Source organism: Pteropus vampyrus, unplaced genomic scaffold (assembly GCF_000151845.1).
Source record: "Pteropus vampyrus isolate Shadow unplaced genomic scaffold, Pvam_2.0 Scaffold51, whole genome shotgun sequence".
NCBI lineage: Eukaryota > Metazoa > Chordata > Mammalia > Chiroptera > Pteropodidae > Pteropus > Pteropus vampyrus.
Genome location: NW_011888832.1, coordinates 3,011,595 through 3,023,587, shown reverse-complemented (window position 1 = coordinate 3,023,587; position 11,993 = coordinate 3,011,595). Strand labels below are relative to the sequence as shown.

The window sequence follows — 11,993 nt, the reverse complement described above, 5'->3', positions numbered from 1 at the left end:
TGTCTCTGTCTCTGTGTCTCTGTCTCTGTCTGTGTCTCTGTCTCTGTCTGTGTCTGCGCCTCTGTCTGTGTCTGCGTCTGTGTCTGCGTCTGTGTATCTGTCTGCGTCTGTCTGTGTCTGTGTCTCTGTGTCTGCGCCTCTGTCTGTGTCTCTGTCTCTGTCTCTGTCTCTGTGTCTCTGTCTGTGTCCGTGTCCGTGCACGGGTGTCGCGTGTCCCTGTCGGCTTCGCCACAGCCGCATCGCTGCAGAATATGCCTCTTTCTGGCCTCGCCGTGCTCCCGGGCATGCCGTGTGGAGACCGATGTGGTCACGTGCAAGCGCTCTGTCCTTTTGTCCGTCCCGGGCCCGGGCGAGCAGCATCTGGACGGCTTCATGCGGCCACCGCCTTGCTCTGGAGCGCAGGGTAGGAGGCGCCGTCGCCTTAATGACCTCGCTGGTCAAGGGGCCAGGAAAGCAGAAGTCCAGCGAATCGTCCCAGGTTCCCACAGGCGCGCATTTCCAGTCTCGCTGAACTGTTTTACGGTGGTTGACATCGCTGTCTCCTTGGGAGCGATCGGTCAGAATCGGACTTGGCCTTGGCTTGGTGCGGTGTGACCGCGGCGCATCCCCGCCCGAAGCAGTCGGGGGGCGGGTGTGGGCAGAGTCAGGGAACTCCTCCTCCCGCCGTGGGCTCTGCGCCCTCAGACCTTCCAGGGTGGCTGTGGTGGACTGCTTCTTGACCTTTCTGAAACCCGATCCCTTTGGAACAGCGGTCACAGGCTACCTTTCTTTATGGCCCACTCAAATTTTCCTGCTTCTGTCGTTCAGTTTCTGTGCGTACAGGATCTCCATTGCTTTTCAGAATTGGCACACGAGAAAGACAGGTGAAAATGCAGAGGACGGCAGTGATCACGGCTGACTTCTTTTTTGCCTGATCATTTGATAAGGGGAGTACCAGACACAGGATTGTGTCTCCCGCCCGCTTGTCTCATCTGCTTGTTCATTACAAGTACTCACAAAACCAGAGTATCTCGATTTCCCATCAGAAAATGCACTGGCACTTTCAAGGGTGACTGTTGTCCAACAACTAGTTTTTCAACTGGATTTTTTTTTTGCTGTCGTTATTCCTTTCTTGACTCAAATGACTGTTTTGGAAAAGGGATTTCAAAAAGAAATTTACATGGTTCTCTTGAAACTTCTTACCATTTCCCCGAGTCAGAAAATTTCCCCAGGGTAGCCGAGATATTTTCTAACTTATGTCTTCTGCCCCAAACGAGGAAGGAGTTCAGTGCCTGGAAATTTCACCGGTTTCTCTGGCATCTTGAATACTGCTGCTGACCTAAGAAAATTGCTTGAAGGGGATTTGACGCTGTCCTAATGGAAAGAACCGAGATCCTCTGATCTTTAATAAAGCCTTGCCAGGGTTTAAGAATGATCACATCCAAGAACTCTGATGGGAACCCGCAGTGGAGTTCGTTGGTTTCTCTCTTAAGGAGGCGACGCTCAGCGGAATGTGACGGCTGAGGCCGCTACAAAGGTGTCTTTGTGCGCGCAGGTTCTCTTGGCCCTGCAGTTTAATGGTCCTATTGTCCTCCCAGAGAGCGGGCGAGCAAGTAGTTTTCGAAATCTAGAATATCTTTCTGAAAGGAATTAAAAATTTTAATGAATAGTTTCTGTGGTCAGGAGTAGTTAAGACTGATAAAGTATGCAAATACACATAAATGTGTACGGGTTGAGCCTTGCAGTTATCACCTGCGGGGAGCGGGGAACGGCAGGATTATTTGAATCTGTAAGAGGGGTATAAGTCCTTTGTTTTCTTAGCCCCCGATATTCCCAGAAGTCTGGCTAATAATAATAGCGATACTGGGAGCTGTCCTTTATTGAGCACCTACTATGTGCCAGCCACTGACATAAGCCTTTTACACATATTAAGTTATTTAATTTTTCAAAAAGCCCATGAATAAAATGCTACTGTTATCCTCGTTTTACAGGTGAGGAAACTGAGGCCCAGAAGGATGATGAGCCTTTCCAGTTATACAGCTCTTCATCAGTCGAGCTAGGGTTTGAACCCCAGACATTCTGGCTCCCGAGTCCTAAAAGCTAAGGCCGAATGCCGCATGAGCAGTTACCTCCTCTGCCCGCGGTGCAGCCACCTCCGCGACTGGGGATTTTTGATGTGCAGAGGCGTAAGGGAACGTCCTGCTTGCTCTTCCTTGCAGATCCTGATCCCCTCGCTTCCCGCCACCCCACTTCTCCCCACGGCATCTGCTGTAGCTGTCTACACGGACTCGCAGATGACGGGAACGCATTAGCTTAGCTTGTTCTGTGAAATGGAACCTTTCTCTCGGTCTCTGGCTGCGTGCGTGATGTTGGGTCAGAGGGTTTACTTACAAAGCATGTCCCTTGAAACTTTTTGGTGCGTGCGTTTTTTCCAAGCATCTTCTTCCAGGTGACAAATTATAGGTTTATTTCTCTGGCTTCCTTATGTTCCTGTGAGAGATATGGGAAAGGTGGACTCGAAGAGAGCCATTTGGGTTAAAATCATGTTCGGGCTTAAAATGGAGTAAAGAGTGGACATTTCAGACAACTGTACTGTTGTTTGTGTCCTTGAACTTGTTGAGCATTTGCTAAGCGAAGTTCAATTAGTTCTAGATAGTATGGAGCCTCCGAAGGTAAATCAAATAAAGGCCATTTTTGCCTTGAGAGCACAGGTGAAGTAAGGTGTGTTCTCCTGGCCTCGTTCAAGCCTCTCATTTCACAGATGAAAACATGAGGTTAGGAGAATGGAAGTGACTTATCCAAGGTCACATAGTTCCTTAGTGACGGGAGTGTTACGTGCCACAGGAAAGGTTTATGTACGATGCATCGAGAGTTCAGAAGAGAGGTGATGACTTGCTGCCGAAATTAAATTCAGGTAAAGCTAAAGAGCTTTCGAGACTTGGCTCTCAGTACCTTTTCCCAGTGAAATAAATCTTCATGTAGATTTATGAGTCAGTCATCCCTCTTTGGTTTATTTCTGTGAGCAGAGGTCATTGAGAAGTAATTTGTATAGGATACGTGTCACTATGTACTAAACTCATTGGCTTCACAAGCAGTTCTAGTTAAATAGATATCTCCAGTAGGAAGATTGAAATGGTACAATTTTTAATCAGGAATGGCTTGGGAGAACCATGGGTAAATAGAGTAGTTGATCTTCCTCTTCTAGTTTTGCTGGCAATTGCTCGTTACTCCAGGACATATATAATGCATATCAACAACAATAGGTTTTAGTAGGGATTCCCATTTATGTCTTGGACTTGGGAAAAAGTGAATTCACTTAAGGATGGAAATTTCTTCCTACAGTTATTAAATCTTTATTTTGAAATGAGTAGCTTTATACCTAGATAGCTTTACTGGGGTGTCATTTCCATACAGTAAACTGCAGATATTTAAAGTTTACAGTTTCATACGTTTTAACACATCTGCGAAACCATCACCACAATCAAGGTAGTGAGCACATATATCCATTACCCCCAGAAGTTTCCTCGTGCCCCTTGGTCACCCCTCTTTCTGACCCCCACTTGCCTCTTCCTCTTCTTGCCTCAGGCAGCCACTGATCTGCTTTCTGTCACTCTAGATTAGATTGCATTTTCTAGAATTTTAGATAAATATGAAATTATACAATACGGACTGTTTTTTTGGGGGGAAGGATCTGGCTTCCCTCCCCAAAAAACAGTCCGTATTGTATAATTTCATATTTATCTTAGCATAAGTATTTGGAGATTCATCCATATCATTGTGTATATCGATGGTTTATTCTTTTTTTTCTCTCTCTTTTTTATTGTGGTAAAATATACCATTTTAACCATTTTTAAATGTACAGTTTAGTGGCCTTAAATACATTCACGTCGTGCAAATATCACCACCATTCATCCTCAGAACGTTTTCATCTTCACAAATTGTAACTGTCCCCATTAAATACTCTCTGTTCCCCTCCCCCAGCCCCTGGTGTGACCACTGTTCTACCTTCTGTGTCTGTATTTGACTACTCTAGGTCCCTCATATAAGTGGAATTATAAGGTGTTTGTCCTTTTGTGTAGGGCTTATTTCACTTATCATGTCTTCGAGGTCCATCCACGTTTTGTAGCATGTATCAGAATTTTATTTCTTTTTAAGGATGAATAAAATTCCACTGTATGTATATGCCATATTTTGTTTATCCATTTGTCCATCGATGGACATTTGGTTTGTTTCTCTCTCTTGGCTATTGTGAATAATGCTGCAATGAACACCATACAGATATCTATTCGAGCCCCTGGTTTTAATTCTTTTGAGCATGTACCCTGAAGTGAGATTGCTCAATCAAGTAGTAATTATATGTTTAATTTTTAATTTTTATTTGTTTAATTATATGTACAAAAAGCAAACTCTTCTGTTTTCTACAACGATTGTTCCATTTTACATTTCCACCGACAGTGCACAGGGTCCGGTTACTCCATATCTGTGCCAACACTTGTTTTCTGTGTGTGTGTGTGTGTGTGTGTGTGTGTGTGTGTGTGTGTGTACACGTACATAGGTATGTATGTGTGTTTTAGTAAATAATAGTTATGCTAATGAGTGTGAAGTTGTTTCTCATTGCGTTTCCCTGATGATTACTGATTTTGAGCATGTTTTCATGCGCTTATTGGTCATTTGTGTATTTTCTTTGGAGAAATGTCTATTCTAATCCTTTGCCCATTTTTGAAAAAAAATTTTTTTTTCACTGAGTTATAAGAGTTCTTTATATATTGTGGATGTTAATCTCTTATCAGATATATGATTTGCAAATATATTTTCTCCAAGAATGGCTGAATTTTTAACGATGTATTTGATGAGCAGGAGATAGGAGGACAAAGTGAATCCGAACAAGCTTGATCGTCTGTGGCATAAGTTGGGCAATTTGATTCTGTACTGTCGAATGACGTCTGTCGTATCGATACTAATTAGCTGTGGGACCTTAGGCCAGTGAAATTCTTCCTCCCTCAGTTTTCTTATTTGTAAATAGCGATAAGAACCAGGTGAATGCCACCTTGGGATTGTGAGGATTAAATACATGTGAAGTGCTAAGCACGTAACAGTGTTCAGCACATAGTGAGTCTTCAGTAAACATTAGTTTTAGTTTTTATTAAAGTTAGACATTCATCTGATTTTTAAAAGTCAAGTATTTCTGTGAGGTCTGTCAAGAAAAAACAGCAGTAATCTATGCCTTTTCTCCCCATGTTCATCACCCCAGAGGCAATCATTTTACTCTTTCAGGTAATGCTTCTGATAGTCAATAACCTACTTACGTTGTTTCCGGCCTTATTTATCGGCGTCCTGATGTGGAAAGCGAGGATGTGCCCAGCTCTCTTTTCTCTCCTTGTCGGCCTACGCAGGCACACTCTTTAGATTCCCCGAAGTCCTGTTACAGGTACCTTGTGATTTCGGTCATGTCAGCATTCGGCCTTTAGAGTTATCATGTCCGTGAAAATGCTGTTCAGAGGCTTGTGATAAACGTTGATGAGCTTTCCTTTTCTTTACAACTTTTTATTTTTTCCTTAATAATGCTCTCGTTTTTCGTCTGAGTAGCGTTCTGTATAGTTATAGCCAATTAAATCCTATGCTCTCTACTCATTATCTAGATCTCTCATGAGCGTCAGAACCACCGGATATTCTGTTAATTTCATTTTCTTGAAGAAATAGCTTCTAGAGTCTTCAGATCTGCTCCAATCTGGACTGGTTACCTTCTATGCCTTTTTTTGTTGTGGGATCTGAAGTCTGGGGCGGCTCGTCAGAGGAGACAAGTGCAGTGTCCCGTTTTGTGGTACCCAGTAGATTCCCTTCATCTGCTTTATTGGTGATTCAGATCCCTGCACCCCACGTCTCTCTCTCTTTCCTGACTTGTTTCTTTATTTCGATGGAGCATACCCTATAATCGTGTTTTGAGAAAGGGTGCTTAGGTGCTTAAATTTTGAGGCTTTGAATATCTTAAATTAGTTTTATTCCATCTTAACATGCATCGACACTTCAGGTGTAGAAATCTTGACAGGAAATAATTTTTCTTTCAGATTTTCTTCGGAGGGAATTGCATCAAAGTCTTTCATCTTCCAATGCTTATGTCGAGAGTTCTGAGTGTTTTCTTATCCTTCACATGACTATTTTTTGTTAGGTTTTTTTCCCTAATGTTTCATAATTTCACAGTGAAGTTTTTTCATTCATTATATTGGCATTTGGTAGATCCTTTCAGTCCAAAAACCCCATGACCTTCAGTGTGGGGCATTTTCTTGAATTATTTTGTTAGTTATTTCTTCCTCTCATATTTTCTCTCTAGAATCTCTGTGGTTTGGTTGTTGAATCTCATGGACCGTTCCTCTAATTTTCTTATGTATTCTCTTATTTTCAATATTTTCGTATTTTTTAATGTTCTCTGAGAGATATCCTTAACATTATCTCCAGCTGGTCTATTGAAATTTTTTTAGGTACTGAAATATAACATAGATATTAACGTTCAGCTTGACGAATTGTCACAACGTGAACATATCTGTGTAACCAGCACCCAGATCGATAAGTAAAACATTAACACTCTAGAAATGCTTCCTTCCAAAGTATTCTTTCCCCAAGCAGTAACCATTCTCTTGACTGCTAAGGCCATATGTTAGTTTTACTCACATGTGAGTTAGAATCGTAGGCTCTTTGAAGGCATGCTTCACGTCTCGCGCTTTCTTTATGTCAGCATATAATGGAAAATCAGTATTTGTTGCCCCGAATCTATAAGTATTGTTTGTTGTTGGGCGGTGTGTGCTATTCGGCTACGTTGTGGTCACTGTCCAGTAATGGTTTCTGTGACGACGGTCTCTGCTTAGAGTTAGGATCCTTTTGATTTCAGATAGCCAATATCTGAGCTAAATAGGCTTAATTTAAAAAGATGAGGAATTATCTCACTTACTACTAAGACCAGAGGTCCCATTGGCTTCAAGTGGACCTCGTTTGAACAGTAGTACTGTGATCCATGTCCAGTTTCTTGCCCTTCATTTTTGGCTCTGCTTGAGTGGTCGCTTTTCTCTCTTGAGGCAAACCAACTTGGCATGGCCTCTGAATGGCGTCCCCCGAGCTTCTGTGGCCACCCTCTTTCTTTTTCATGAGTTTTAGGGAGAGAAACTAGACATGTACTCTGAAGTCTGGATAAAGCTTTGCCCGAAGCTGATGAATAAATACCTTCTTTTGATGAGCCCAGTTGGGTTCTGGTCTTCTCTGTCACTTACGAACATCATAAAGGTCTCTGTAGGTACCTGTGACCGTCTTTGCCCTTTCCTGAGGTTGCCCAAGGAACCGCAGCCTCCATTGTTAGAAGCTCTGGTTTGGAGGTTGTATTGTTTGAGAAGTATCTCTGCTTCCTTCCCTCGTTTCACATTTTACTTTAGATAATGTAGTGGTTTTGAAGCTTCAGCTAAGAGCCCCCAGAGCAATTTTTCTCTCCTTTCTCACTTTCATTTTTTTCTACCAAGTGCATGAAACATGGTGTAATGAGGTTCTCCAGTGTATATGAATATTTATATCTTAAATCCATTTTTTTTTTTTCCAAATGCTTAATCTGAAAGCTGACAGAGCAAGACATCATGTTGAAGGGCTTTAGATTTTTCGGTGAGGAGTTTTCAGCATTTCTCCTGAAATCCCAGAAAACTTATAATTAATTCTACAGTTATTTTTCTCTGTCAAGGGAAGACGTTTGTCCTGCGTTGCTTGTTTTGAGGCATCTGAGAGCAGCTTCTTGTTATGGATTCTGAGCTGGGACTGATGAGGTTTTTCTTTTTTCCTTCAAATTTGTCTGAATTCTCCATTTTTTCAGACCATTTATTCCTCATGGCCGAGAAGGAAGATGGTCGATGTCAGCAGCAGGCTTGGTTCCTTGTTCCTCACAGCCAGCAAGGAGAGCGTTTCTGCCTTGTAGGACATAGAGGCTTCTCCATGCCTGAGCTTTCTTCGTCTTTGGCTTACACCATTTCCCATTACTTTGGAAACCTGTCCAGAAAAATTATGCTAAGTCTGCACATAGAAGCTTCTACCTTCCAGAGGGATGATCTGAACAACAGGTCTGACCTATGAAAAAGGCTTGAGTATCCATCAGTGCCCTCAGTAGAAGTCCGGATACCTTACGTGGTCCACAGAGCCCTCCGTGTCCTGGCCTCTGCCCACCTCTCTAGCCTCTTGCAAATCCACGTCATTCATGTGATACTGTTGCAGCTCAGAATCCCTTTTGTTCTTATACACCCACCAGCCATTTCCCTCCTGGACTGTGTCTTCGCAGCCTCATACCTTCCCCTTTTACCTTCTGTCTCCCTCCCCACCCCAGACACCGCAATGTCATGGATCAGTGCTGGACAGAGGAAGAAGCATCACTGGCCTTCGTAGGCCAGCTGGCCGTCTGCAACTTCTGTATTTTTCCTGTCTCAAGATCTCTGACATGGATAGGAAGGGACCTGCTACTTAAACCTCTCTCGGTGTGGGGTTGAAGGAGCAGGGAAAATAATTTGCAGGGCCAGAGTCTTAGAAATCTTAGCACTCGGCCAAAGAAAAGGGGCTGTTTTTTAATTTGGTGGTGATGATGAATATGTACTTACATATCAGGGAAATTATCGACATACAATATTAATGGTGTATATTATCAAATGTGACACAAAATTTCAAGTGATGTGTTTTATTAGATCAGAACTGTCATCTCTTCCTTCATGCTCAGGCTTGTGTCTTTGTTTCTACGTAACAGTGGTTGCATGTTGCTTTAAAAATTTGAACAAAATATTTCTTCTTATTAAATGGAGTTAAGTTTTTCTAAAACTATTTAGCATAAAAATCAAACTGGCTAATTTGGGCGGGGAGAGTTAGACATTTAAACGTTACATTTACACTCTGCATCCTTCTGTATTTTGTCACCTCTTCTAACAGTTTGGCGAGCGGGAGCTGGGGATGCACTGCACACACGGAAACTCTTAAAATCCTTTGACTGTGACTGAGGGTTAAAGGCACGTCCAAGCCCATTGCCTCTGCTTGTTTCCCAAATAACACAGGGCGAGAGCAACCACTCACAGTTGCTATAGATAATTACAAGTTGATTTTATTGAGAAAGTGAGGAACACTATACTTATGCAATAAAAAATTTATCAGACTTACAGCTTCCCTCCTCCCTACCCAGCCCAAGGGGGAAACAAACCTTCAGCAAAACATTATTTTAATGAGCACATTTCAAAGGTGCTGGATTTATGGGAGACATCAGGAAACACTGATTGCAATTACTGTCTCTGTTTGTCGTTCAGGACTTTATTGGTGCCACATTGAGAAGCGTGCTAGGATGAAAATTGGTGGGGGAAACAGTCAAGCGGCCTGTTAGCCCGTAAAGATGATCACTTATTAGGATAACCACACTCAGCAGTATTGAAACCTCCTGAAAACTGTTCTTTATAGCTTAAAATCATTTTTTTAAAAATGTTAAGTTGATTTGACCAGAGAGGGACATAGGAAAAAACTTCTTGAAATATATATATATTTTTTTATGTGCTACTTGCTTCATCTCTTGTCACTTGGATCCACTAGAATGAAGCAGCCTGAAACGTTGGGGTATCACGAATATAAACGTATGATTCTCAGATCAGTATTCTTTTGCGAAGTTGATCTGGATATCAGATAATTTCACATTAATTATGTTGTGTGCTAGCGTTAAGCACATTACAGTAGCAAGTGTTTGTCACATTACATCACTTATTTTATTCAGCCTTGGCTTCTTTACTAATATGTGCAGTAGACATCGCCATCAGATCACAAATATCAAGACTCTAGAGCTGGGCTTGGCAGACATTTTCTTTAAAGGGCCAGATAATAAATATTTTCGGATTTGCGGACTTTAATGGTCAATGTTTTAGCTACTCAGCCCTGCTGTTAAGCATAAAAGCAGCCATGGACGGTATGTGAATGAACGGGTGTGAGTGTGTTTCAGTTAAACTTTATAAAAAACAGGTGATAGGCCTGATGTGACTGTGGGCTAGAGCCAAGTCCACAGACTTCCATGGCTGTAGGGGCCAGCAAGTACCCCAAACGAATGAAGCGGCCCACAGGACTGCCACTGGCAGAGAGCACACGGCATGCTTCGCGTAAAAGGGGCAGCTACTTCTAACTTGTAGGCACTTGTGACTGACTCAGTGATACCAGATATTATAATTCAAGAGCAGCTGGAAATGGTTGATTTTATGCAAAGTACTTTTATCAGTTGGCAACTAATTCAGATTTGCGAAGGGAATACAGCGCAGCTCAAGCCGTATCCCTTTGCAAGCTCCCTCTGATCCTGGGAATCTGGTCTTGCACATTCTGAGGTGTAGCTGTGTCTTATGTATAAATAAGAACCACCTGGGCAGTGTCATCAGACATGGATAGCAAATAATCTAGCTCTGACGTCTCTAACTAACCCTTCGAGTGCCTCCGACAGACATCGGTCATCGATCATATTCTTTCCTGCAAAGCCTGGAGACAATTGCAGAATTCTCCACCAGGGCTCAAAAAAGCCACAGCCAATAAACTAGTTGTGTCCCCTGATATGTAAGGTATTTGTCATCCCCGTTTGAGAGGATTCTCCTTAAAATTGTTTTTGGGATTAACCTAGAAAGTGTCTTTGGGCTTTTTACTATATAATTTTATTCTGGCTAAAAGTTGCTTTTAACTAGAATATTTGAGAAAACATGTATCAGAAATAACAGATATGAAAAAAGATAAGATTCTGATCATATGGCAGTATCAGATTTTAGATTCAAACCCAGGGAATTACAGAATATCCAAAGTTGAACATGTCTTTAAAGGTCACTTAGTAGCGTTCCTTCTTTAAAGAGACCGTGAACTTGAATTTCTGGTCTGATTTTTTTCACCATGCCTGTGCAAAGTAATGTGAATGAATAATTATAAAGGGATGTTCCTTTATTTCCCCCTTCTCTTTTATTAACTGTGACCCTTGTTGCATAGTTACTGCAGAGGAAGATGTCCAGAATTTAGGGGTTCTGTGTATGGGCGTGTGCTATCTGCAATGCACGTACTTCTGGGTCGTGGATGTGGCACGTACCTGGCGCAGCCTAAGTAAAACATGCTTTATTGTTCACTTCGGTCACATAAAACTTTGCCTCTTGTCTTCTCACTTCTTACTCTGCCTTCTAAGCGAGTCTCAACCTTATTTGTTTTTTGAATTTGATCTCTAAGAATTCTCTGATTGTTTGAACCCCCATTGAACCTGTCTCTTCTCTCAATGTCTTTAGCATCGAGACCTGTACTAATCTAGCAGTGTTATGCCTTTTACGTTATTTTATTTAATTTGCGGCATTTTCTTCTCTTCTTGAATTAACGTTTTCTTTTCCTGCCGTCCAGCACTGCAAGGACTGTGAATGTCGTGCCCTGGAAGAACATTTTGTCTTTAAGCAGTTAGTACAGACGTTCCTCGAATGCTTTCTGTGTGCCAGTTTCTAGGGCTCTAATTGTAGACGAAACAGAAAAACGGACCCTGCCTGCCCTTGAAGACTGGCACCCTAGTGGATTAAAGTCTCATAGAAGTTAACCTGTCCCCTTACTAGGAATCCGTGACAAACACTCCAATTACACTAGAAAGGAATTTCCACTGGGGCCCAGCTCTTGCATTCGTTCGCTGATAGATCCCTATTGCCTGGGTCAGTGTTCACTATGTAGCAAGTGCTCAATAGATACGTCTTAAATGAACTTCTACAAGTTTTCATGTAGGGCTGTCCCTGCAGGATGTAGCGTAGGCAGATTATAGTGTGTGCCTTCTCCTTTATGTGTCTCTCCCACACCTGTGCCCCAGACACGTTCTCCTCTCAGCAAAATCAGTTGTGAGAGTGAGTATCCTTCTTGCAATACTATAGGTGAGTGTATGAGCGCACGTGCACACACACACACATATATGTTTGTATTTTTCACACAAACTATAACCTATTAGTTTTTTTCTCTTAAAAATATATCATAGTTCTATATCGGTG

At 42.1% G+C, this 11,993-nt stretch overlaps 1 protein-coding gene across 1 annotated transcript in view; it reads left to right on the top strand.

Moving 5' to 3' along the window:
* FTO (FTO, alpha-ketoglutarate dependent dioxygenase) overlaps positions 1-11,993 on the top strand; it is a 343,678-nt gene that overhangs the window by 97,022 nt on the left and 234,663 nt on the right. The gene's annotated exons all lie outside the window — the stretch shown is intronic.